Consider the following 10,248-nt stretch of genomic DNA (forward strand, 5'->3'; position numbering starts at 1 on the left):
ATTTCTAGGTGAAATTCTTTGACCCATCCCATTAGCAACTGACAGGACCAGGGTGATTTCCTTCTTTTCTATTAAAACAGACTTTCAACCTATCTCCACATATTTCCTTTCAAGTGAAAGTGTCATCATCCGCTCACACTGGACTTCTAGCAACCTGCCACAAATAAGCACTGAGAAGTGTCTGAGCTCTGCCATAGTATTCCGACTTCCAAAATTCTCTCTGCCTTCAACAGCCTGACTTGCTAATAAGCAGAACAGAACATTCCACAGCTGTGAGCAGTGCGGAGTGCATGCTACACAGAGCCCGTGCTGGGTTTCTGCCTCCTGAAGCCCTGCTGAACTCTCATATTGAGCAGGAGATTGCAAGCCCCATGTTGTTAAGCACAGTTATGGAAGAAATCCAGAGGTGGAACCTTGACAATCACCAATAACCAGGCTTGCTCAGCTGATAAAAGAACTACTACTACTGCCTAAGATTACTGTTAGCATTTTGAAAAAGGCAGCAGTGGCCTTTCTTCCCAAGAGCCAAAGACCCAAAGTGTCTGACAGCTTTGCTATTGGATTGTTTTCCCTTCTTTCTTTCCACACCTGGGATGCAAGAGCCATTAAAGCACTTATAAGCCAAAGGAGCTATCCTCATCTCCACGGAGCTTTTCATGTTGCGTTCTACCACTTAGCAATTAATTAGATTATGACTGATTAGTATTTACTTTTCCTGTCACTTAATTCTACCAATAGGAACTTACATCATCCTCCCAAAGAGTGTTTCTGTTTATTAATATTCTCCTCTTCACTTTTAATGAATGATAGATTTCAATAAAACATGATGAATAAGAGGTAACACCAGTGTTAATGTCATTGAAAAATAAGAAAGGCAAAATAACTAAAAGATTATTTTTTGCTTCCTGCACAAATTACCCCAGTATGGGTAGCTGACATTTTGTCAGTTATATTGAGGCATAATTTGTATACAGTAAAACACACCAGTTTGAAGAATGATATAGAGAAGATTAGCATGGCCCCTGTGTAAAGATGATACTCAAAACTCACCAATTTGAAATACACATTTCAGTGAGTTTTGCCAAATTTACACCACCACACTAGCATGATGCAGAACATGTCTTTCATTCTATCAACACTTTATGACTTTGTAGTAAATAAATCTGATTTCTACCACCATAGCTTTGCTCTTTAAAGAAGTTCATATAAATAGATTTATATAGCATGTATTTCTTTATGACTGATTGTTTTCACTTGACAAAAGGTTTTTAAGCTTTATTCACATTGTATATATTTTATTTCTTTTTATCAATGAGTATCATTGATTCTACGGTTATACCACATTTGTTTATCCATTTGCCTATTGACAGAAATTTGATTTAGTCCCATTTTGAAACTATTATGAATAAAGTTGCTATGAAAGTTTCTTTAACCAGTTTTTTGGAGGAATGTATGTTTTTATTTCTTTTGGTAAACATTTAGAAGTAGAATTTTCTGGGTCATATGGTAAGGGTATTTTTAACTTCACATTACACAATTTTCCAAAGAAGTTGTATCTTTTTTATTCCCACCAGCAGTGTATGAGGTTGTTATACCTCCCAACCAACACTTGCTACTTTGGGTGCCATTCTGGTAGGTAAGCAGAAGTATCTCATTGTGGTATTTATCTGCATTTTCTTAATAATTTGTTATGCTGAACACCCTTTTATATGTTTATTTGCCATCTATGAATGCACAAGTTGTTGCCCCATTTTTTAAATAAGCTGACCTTTTATTAAGAAATTATAAGAGTTCTCTATTCTGAAATTAAGCTTTTATCTGATATATGTTTTTCAAACTTTTTCTCACAGCCAGTGCCCTGACATTTTATTTTTGTAATAGTCTTTTGAAAAGCAAAAGTTTATAATTTTGATGAAGCTTAATCTATTTTTATAATGTAAACTATATTTCTATAATATGTTCCATTTAAGAAATATTTGCCTAACACAAGGTCACATATATTTGCTCCTATTCAAAGAAAAAGGTTAATATTTTTAGCTTCTACATTTAGGTCCTTAATCACTTTACAATTAATTTTATTTATACAAAATTGTACATAGTTTGAAGTAGGATCCATATTCTTTATGTTTTGTTGCTGTTTTTGCATATAGCTATCCAATTATTTCAGTAACATCTAGGTTATGTATTCGAGACCATTTTCCTTTTATAACATAATTAATAAATGCTATACATTTCCCTTTCTAAGCACTACTTTAGCTACAAATACACATATTTTGATGTTATGTCGTTTTAATTAAATTCAAATATATTCTAATTTCTCTGGTAAGTCCATCTTTGATCCATGGGTTATTTAGAACAGTGTTAATTTCAAAGTATTTTGGATTTTCTAGATAACTGTAATTTATTTCTAATTTATTTTAATAAGAGTACATATTTTAGATGATTTTTAAGTCATGTCTTTATTGACATTTGCTTTATGGTCTATAATATTTTGCATCTAGATAAACGTTACATATCCACTTGAAAATAATATGTATTCTGTTGTTTCTGATCAGAATATTATATGAATGTTAATTAGATCAATTATTTAATGATGTTCAAATTTTCTACATCTTTACAGAATTTCTTTGTACTTGTTAATTCAATTACTGAAAGGGAAATATTGAAATATTCAATAATAATTGTATATTTGTTCATTTCTCATTTCAGTTCTGTGAATTTCAGTTTCATGTGACTTTAAACTCTGTGATTGAATATATATACAATTTCTCTCATTATCCAAAATCTAAATGTAGCAAGTCTTTCATTTGATTAGGGCTTTATAGTATATATTTTACCAATTCCAACCCTATCTGGGACTTTACATTTAAAATAGGGTGTCTTTTAGACAGCATACAGTAGAATCTTACTTTTTTTTTAGAATCTTACTTTTATATGAAAATCTCTGCTTTTGCATTGGTTGGTTTAGACCATTTATATGTAATGTGATTATCAATATGAATGAGTTTAAACCTAACATGTAGCTGTTACTATTTTTTCTTTGTCCCATATGTTCTTTGTTCTTTCGTTTTTTACCTTCTTTGGTATTGACTGGATATTTTTATTATTCTATTCTATCTCCATTATTTCCTTATTAGTTGTACTTCTTTGTTTAGATATTTTAAATGACTTGTTAGAGTTTACAAATATGTTTTTAACTTATTATTAAGTCCATTTTCAAATATTTTATTATATCATATATGGTGTAAGAATTCTGGGCCAGATGGCTTTACAGGAGAGTTTTACCAAACATTCAAGGAAGAACTAAAACCTATCCTCCTCAGACTATTCCAAAAAATTCAAGACGAAGGAATACTTCCAAGCTCCTTCTATGAAGCCAGCATCACCCTAATACCAAAACCTGATAAAGACAACACAATGAAAGAGAATTACAGGCCAATATCCCTCATGAACATAGATGCCAAAATCCTCAACAAAATTCTAGCAAATCGGCTCCAGCAGTACATCAGAAAGATCATACACCATGACCAAGTAGGATTTATCCCAGGAATGCAAGGATGCTACAATATCCGCAAATCAATAAATGTGATACATCACATAAACAAATTGAGAGAAAAAAATCACATAGTCATATCAATAGATGCAGAAAAAGCATTTGACAAAATCCAACACCCTTTCTTGATAAAAACTCTCAACAAAGTGGGAATAGAAGGATCATACCTCAACATAATAAAAGCTATATATGATAAACCCACAGCAAATATCATACTCAATGGGCAAAAACTAAAACCATTTCCCCTAAGAACAGGAACAAGACAGGGATGCCCACTCTCACCACTCCTGTTTGACACAGTACTGGAAGTATTAGCCATTGCAATTAGACAAGAAGAAAAAATAAAAGGCATCCAAATTGGAAAAGAGGAAGTAAAGCTGTCCTTATTTTCAGATGACATGATATTGTACATAAAAAACCCGAAAGACTCCATCAAAAAACTAATAGACTTAATAAGTGAACTCGGCAATGTAGCAGGATACAAAATTAACACAAAGAAATTCATGGCCTTTCTATACACCAATAGTGAATTTACAGAAAGAGAGACTAAAAAAGCAATCCCATTTACCCTCGCACCAAAAAAATAAGATATCTAGGAATAAATTTAACTAAGGAGGTAAAAGTCATATACGCAGAAAACTACAGGACACTGAAAAAAGAGATAGAGGAAGATGTAAGCAGATGGAAGAACATACTATGTTCATGGATTGGTAGAATCAACATCATTAAAATGTCCATACTACCCAAAGCAATATATAGATTCAATGCACTCCCCATCAAAATACCAACAGCATATTTCACAGACCTAGAAAAAACTCTCCAAAAATTCATCTGGAATAAAAAAAAGACCCCAAATAGCCACAGCAACCCTGAGAAAGAAGAATAAAGTAGGAGGGATCTCAATACCACATGTCAAGCTGTATTACAAAGCCACTGTTCTCAAAACAGCCTGGTACTGGCACAAGAACAGACATATACACCAATGGAATAGAATAGAGAATCCAGATATCGACCCAAACCACTATGCTCAATTAATATTTGACAAAGGAGGCATGAACATACAATGGAGTCAAGACAGTCTCTTCAATAAATGGTGTTGGGAAAATTGGACAGATACATGCAAAAAAATGAAATTAGATCGCCAACTTACACCATACACAAAAATAAACTCAAAATGGATACAGGACTTAAACATAAGATGGGAAACCATAAAAATACTAGAGGAATCCACAGGTAGCAAAATCTCAGACATATGCCAAAAGAACTTCTTCACTGATACTGCTCCAAGGGCAATGGAAACTAAAGAGATAATAAACAAATGGGACTACATCAAAATAAAAAGCTTTTTTACAGCAAAAGAAACCATCAACAAAACAAGAAAACCCACTGTATGGGAGAACATATTTGCAAATGTTATCACTGATAAAGGTTTAATCTCCAACATCTACAGGCAGCTTCTACAACTTAATAAAAGGAAGATAAATGATCCAATAAAAAAAATGGGTAACGGACCTAAATAGAATCTTTTCAAAAGAAGACAGAAGGAAGCCAAGAGACACATGAAAACATGCTCAACTTCACTAATTATCCGAGAGATGCAAATCAAAACAACAATGCAGTACCATCTCACACCTGTCAGAATGGCTATCATCAACAAATGACAAGTGTTGGCGAGGATGCGGAGAAAAAGGAACCCTCGTGCACTGCTGGTGGGAATGCAGACTGGTGCAGCCACTGTGGAGAACAGTATGGAGTTTCCTCAAAAAACTAAAAATGGAACTCCCATTTGACCCAGTAATCCTACTCCTAGGAATATATCCAAAGAAACTAGAAACACCAATCAGAAAGGATATATGCACCACTATGTTCATAGCAGCACAATTTACAATAGCTAAGATTTGGAAACAGCCTAAGTGCCTGTCAGCAGATGACTGGATCAGAAAACTATGGTACATCTACACAATGGAATACTATGCTGCCATAAAAAAGAAGGCATTCTTACCATTTGCAGCAAACTGGATGAAATTGGAGAACATTATGCTAAGTGAAATAAGCCAGTCAATGAAAGAAAAATACAACATGATCTCAGTAATTTATGGATAATAAAGAACATTATAAGCCGATGAACAAAAAGATAGATACAGAGTCAGTAAAGCATCAAACAGACTGTCAAATTACAGCGGGAAGGTTAGGGAGAGGTGGGGGAGATAAGAGATCAAATGAAGGACTTATATGCATGCATATAAGCATAACCAATGGACCCAAAACACTGGGGTGTGAGGGCATGTATGGGAGAGGGGTGGGGGGAGGCAATGATAAGATATGTACACATATAATATCTTAATAAAAAAATGAAAAAAAAAGAATTCTGGAACAGTATAATTATATTATCACACTTATGTCCTTTTTGAAACTGTAGTTACATGTTATAATCTCCGCACTGTAATTATTTTTGCTTTAAACACTAAACTACTTCTTAATAAGCTTTAAAGCAATGAGGGAAAGACTTTTATATTTACTATTTCAAGTGGTATTCATTCTTTAGTATAGATCCAAATTTCCATATAGTATCATTTTTTCTATCTAAAAAAGTCTTTCATTGTTTTCTATTATGCGTATCTGCTGGCAATGGATTCTCCCAGCTACTGTTCATCTGGCAAAGTCTTTATTTTGCAAAGCTCTTTTTGCTGGATGTAGAATTCTAGGTCTACATTTTTTCTTCTAGCATGTATGGTTACTTAAAGTAAATCTCCTATCATTTTTTATCATGCTAAGTTATATGAAATGTATCTTTTCTCTCTGACCACTTTAAATTTTTTTTCTTTATTTATTGTTTTAAAAAATTAGATTAAGATGAACTTTGGCATGGTTTACACTTTATGTTTTTCTATTTGGTTCTCAGTGATATTATTTGATCTGTGAATATATAGTTTTCACCACATTTGTATAAATTTTGGCCATTAAGGTTTTTCCATTGTTTTTTCTGTCCTCTATTCTCTCTCCATGCTTTCTGATAATCTATTTAAACATAGTAGAACCATTTATATTGTCGCACAACTTACTGATGCTCTTATTCTTTTCTTTTTCAATCTCTTTTATCTCCCAATGGTTCACTTTGTTGTTCTTGTTTGGTTTTGCTGTTTTCAAGTTTACTGTTCCTTTATTCTATAATATCTAATATGCTATTAATACCATTCAGTTTTTGTTTTGTGTTTGTTTTATTTGGGATACTAGAGGCCTGATGCACAAAAATTCATGCACTTGGGGGTGGTCCTTCAGCCCGGTCTGTGCCCTCTCGCAGTCCGAGAGCCCTCAGGGAGCAGGCCTAAGCCACAGTCTGGCCTCTCTCTGTGGGAGGTGACCAGCAGGCTGATTGGGGGACAGTGCTGGCCGGCGAGTGGCTGGCCCCGCCCCCCCATCAACCCTCCTCCGCCAGTCGCCACCTCCCCCCAATCGCCATCCCCTTCCTCTGCCTGCTGGCACCTGCCTTGGCTGGCCTGGCACCACCTGCTCGCTGGACCCGCCCCCCCACCGACTGGTCATTCTGCCGTTAAATTTGCATATTAGGCTTTTATTATATAGGAGTATATTTTTATCTCTAGAATCTTTTATATATCTTCTTCTTCTTTCTTCATCATTATAAGGTTTTCCTCTATGTCTTAAACATATAACTCCTATTTGACAAATGTTTTTAAGTTCTTAGCTATTAATTCTATCATCTGTGTCAATTCTTGGATTTTTTTCCCTCCTGATTATTCATAGTATTTTCCTGCTTCTTTGCATATCTGGTAATTCATTACTGAATGGTTGCCATTGTGAATTTTATGTTGACTGGTACTAGATTTTGCTATGTTTACTTAAATATTGTTGGTCTTATTTCTGGGATTCAGTTAAGCTACTTGATACCTTTTTCATCACTTTTAGGCTCGTTTTTAAGCTTTCTTAAAGTGAATCCAAAGCACCTTTTAATCTGTAGCTAATTAGGCCCCACTAACTGATGAAATACTGTGAGGACTATACATGATGAACTATGTATTACAAGGGCTTCCTATTACCATTGTTTAGAATAAAAATTATTCCAGCCCCTTGTGAGCTCTGGCCTTTTCCCACCAACTTATTTCCATTTTTCTCCCAAACTTGGGCACTTTTCTCCCATGCCTGCACAGATCAATATTCAGCCAAAGACTCAAAGGAGTCCTTTTGCAGAGCCTTTCTGCATCTACTTCCTGGCCCACAAATTTTAGCCACTTTATCTTCTACAAACTCCACACTCTGACTCTTCAACTCAGTCAAGCTGCTAGATTCTGTTGGGGTTCTGTTTTCCAGCACTATGGACTGAAAACTCTCTTTAAATAGTAAACTGAAACAATCATAGGGCTCACCTCATTTGTTTTCTTTTCCTCCAGTATCTGATATGTTGCTTGTTTTGCAAAATGTAAAAACTGTTATTTATATATTTTTTCCCGTTTTCTAGTTATTTAAGTTAGGATGGTAAATACTATCCCTAGAATTCTTCTAGGCCAGAAGCAGAAGTCTCCATGTGTCTATTTTTAACATAGGGAAAATTGTAACAGCAACTATGGACCATACCTAATAGGAAAACCATGTCTTCACTCCAGTACACTTAATAAAAACTCAAGAGTATTAGCTCAAGATTATGTTCATACTGCTGAGTTTATAATTTGATAAAATACACAGGATTGACATATCTCAAGCCAAAGTTGCCTAAGAGACATTGAAAGAAGGAAGAATTGAAATGTTCTCTAACTGCTCCTTTGCTTCTTTTTGCTGAGATTATTATGCCAAGCTAGTTGTGGAAATTTAGTTAAAATCAACATGTTATCCAAGGTGTCATCTCTAACTTTTATTTATTTCCTTTTTTAAAAAAAGCATTCATTTAAGTATCACCTATGTGCAAAGCAGTATGTTAGCTACTGAGAGAACACAGGGGTTAAATTACACATAATCTCAACCAGAAGGAATTTATGGCACAATATCACTTTAACATAAAGCAAAATAAAATAAGCCCCATGACAAAAAAAAAAAAAAAAAACAGAGGGAATTGATATGAGTATAAAGAGAAAGCAATTATTACTCTGACTGGAGAGTGAATAGCTACCTTCTTTTTTTAATCCTCACCAGAGTATATTTTTTTATTAATTTTTAGAGAGCGAGAAACCTTGATTGATTGCCTCCCATGTGTGCTCTAACGGGGTTTGTGCCCTGACCAGGAATTGAAACCACAATCCTTTGGTGCACAAGACTATGCTCCAACCAACTGAGCTATCCATCCAGGGCTAGCTAACTTTTAATGAATGTTTTCTTGTCTAGGCATTTGAAGTGCCTCATATGTAATAGCACATTTAATCCTCAAATATATTCTATTAGATAGATTCTATTAATATCTCCATTTTACTCATAATGAAATTGAGACCCATAGAGGGTAACTTGCCCCAAATCACAAATAAATGGCAAGTTCAGAATTTGAACTCAGACATTCAGATTCCATTGCCTATGTTCTTAAACAATTATAGTAAGAAAGATTCCATAAACATTGCCATTGAGACTTGAAAGATGAGCTTATTTTGTGTATGTGGGAAAGTAAGGGGAAATATTTCAGGCTTAGAGAACAGCATGAGGGGGAAAAAATGTTGATGTAGTAAATGTGTTGTAACCGCATGACTAAAGTTCAAGGAATAGGAATATTACGGGAGTAATGGGAAGATATCATAGTGACCTCAAATACCACACAATGAAAATTAATTTTCTTGGTAGTTTATAATTATGCATTTACCTAGGTATTCGTTTATATGCTAAAACTCATGACTTTATAAACTTAAAAAATCTCTTAACATAGCCTGATAAACAAACAAAGCAATGAAAAAATGTATTATTATTACTTGCTCAGGATGTTCTACAGTGAAAAACTAAGAATCTTGATATTTTTCCAGCTTTGGGCAACACCATTATGTGTACAAAGAAGAATATAGGGATAATAAAGTTATCAATTCACTTTAGAGAAATGATGTGTAAGAAACAGAAGAATTATATAGACAAAAGAGGCTCTTGCTGAAACAGTTGAAAAATAAATTAGAAATGGTTATATTGGGAATTGGGATAGCACTTTTTACTTTTTAACTTATCTTCCAGTTAAAGAAGTTACCTTGTTTTTGCATACTGTGATAAAGCAAAAAGTACATGCAAACAATCCTAACATTTAAATTAGAAAAAAGGATTTTTATTTCAGAGTGACTTTCATTTTTCCCACCCTTAAGACCACTCTGTGATAATAATTAATTGCATTTGAATAGACTTCACAAATTCAGTACACTTACCAGTACTTATTTCCTATTTAGTTCTTAGAATCTGTAAATCCCTATTTTGTAGATGAAAAGAGAGCTGGAGTTACTTGACTTTTCTTAAATGGCAAATTGCAAGGATGGAGCCCAGATATAGAAATTTTTATTCCATATTCTGCCTTTTCTATATCATATGATAATCTTTCTTTATACCATCCCCAACAAGAGTAATTCAGGAACTTCTGAAATAAAATTTCTCAGATAACAAAACCTGGTCAAGGCAAAGAACAGAGAGTTTTGCTTTCTGCCAGTTGCTATGCAACAAGCAGACAGTCAAGCAGGTAGTCGTATTGAGGCCTGAAATTTGATAGAGAATGTTTTTCAGGTTGGACATGA

The 10,248-nt window shown here is 34.1% G+C and overlaps 1 non-coding gene across 1 annotated transcript; it reads left to right on the forward strand.

Moving 5' to 3' along the window:
- Positions 1-963: 963 nt before the first annotated feature.
- Positions 964-1,069, forward strand: LOC114229932 (U6 spliceosomal RNA). The gene has a single exon (XR_003615804.1). It is a non-coding gene; the product is annotated as a U6 spliceosomal RNA (small nuclear RNA).
- Positions 1,070-10,248: the final 9,179 nt, after the last annotated feature.

The sequence above is a fragment of the Eptesicus fuscus genome, chromosome 15 (genome assembly GCF_027574615.1).
Source record: "Eptesicus fuscus isolate TK198812 chromosome 15, DD_ASM_mEF_20220401, whole genome shotgun sequence".
Taxonomy (NCBI): Eukaryota; Metazoa; Chordata; class Mammalia; order Chiroptera; family Vespertilionidae; genus Eptesicus; species Eptesicus fuscus.